Genomic DNA, 920 nt, shown 5'->3' with positions numbered 1-920 from the left:
TAGGCTGTTTGTAATGCACTCCTGTCCTTTCTAACAACACTTCAGCTTCTTCTGCCTGATAATTTGGAGTCAACCTTCCTACCCTTTTCAAGCCATGCCTTCCCAGTTCCTGTGTCTGAACCGGTTTGTCCATAGCCTTGAGCTGCAATTTTTTTTTGCAGCAAAGAAACACAGCACGTCTGTATGCTGTACAGAAATGTAAATGTACGCATTAAAAAGATTCAGTATGAAATCTGAAACTTAAAATGAAAGGTTGCAAACCAAATATTAAATATGATTTACCTGCCCCTATGTTGGCAGCATTACAAGACCTAATTAGTCTCTGGGCTATTCCCCTACTGCAGCCAGCTAGTAAAATGCAAAAGGCATAGTTGGTTGGAACATAGCAATTGGCGTAACTCTCACTTAAACGTCTCTGGATGCCCGGTCTCCGGCCAAGTATAGCAAAGTGGCATTCTTCTATCAATAAAAGAGTTTGCCACTCTTTTCTGCCATCTTCCCTGGCACGTGGAAGAAGCTAGGCTGAGTTACCCCTAGCCCTGAGTAGCTTCTGACTATAACTGGTGAAACTGATGGAAAGAGATGGATGTAGGGTCCAATTGTGGTGAATTTGGCCTTTCAGAATATAACTGTCCTCACGGAGCTGGTTTTCCGTTTTCTCTGAACTAATGAGCTGAGTATTGAAACAAGATCTCAATCTCCAGGCAACCTCTCTCTCTAGCATATGGTGAATGTCATTACTCAAGCAGTATATGTCCATATCTTTCACTGTCCTTTCCTTGCCTAATACACCATTTGGAGAACAGCTGCTTCACTCGGAGTGCCTCAGTGCAATACCTGCTCCATTAATGGGTGCAAATGTAAGTCCCATTGACTAAAAACAGTGGGCAAATAATTAGTAATGGAAGCCAAAGACAAAA

The sequence above is a fragment of the Lepisosteus platostomus genome, chromosome 7, assembly GCF_059453375.1.
Source record: "Lepisosteus platostomus isolate fLepPlt1 chromosome 7, fLepPlt1.hap1, whole genome shotgun sequence".
In the NCBI taxonomy this organism is placed as follows: domain Eukaryota; kingdom Metazoa; phylum Chordata; class Actinopteri; order Semionotiformes; family Lepisosteidae; genus Lepisosteus; species Lepisosteus platostomus.
Note: the sequence above shows the minus strand (reverse complement) of the source record.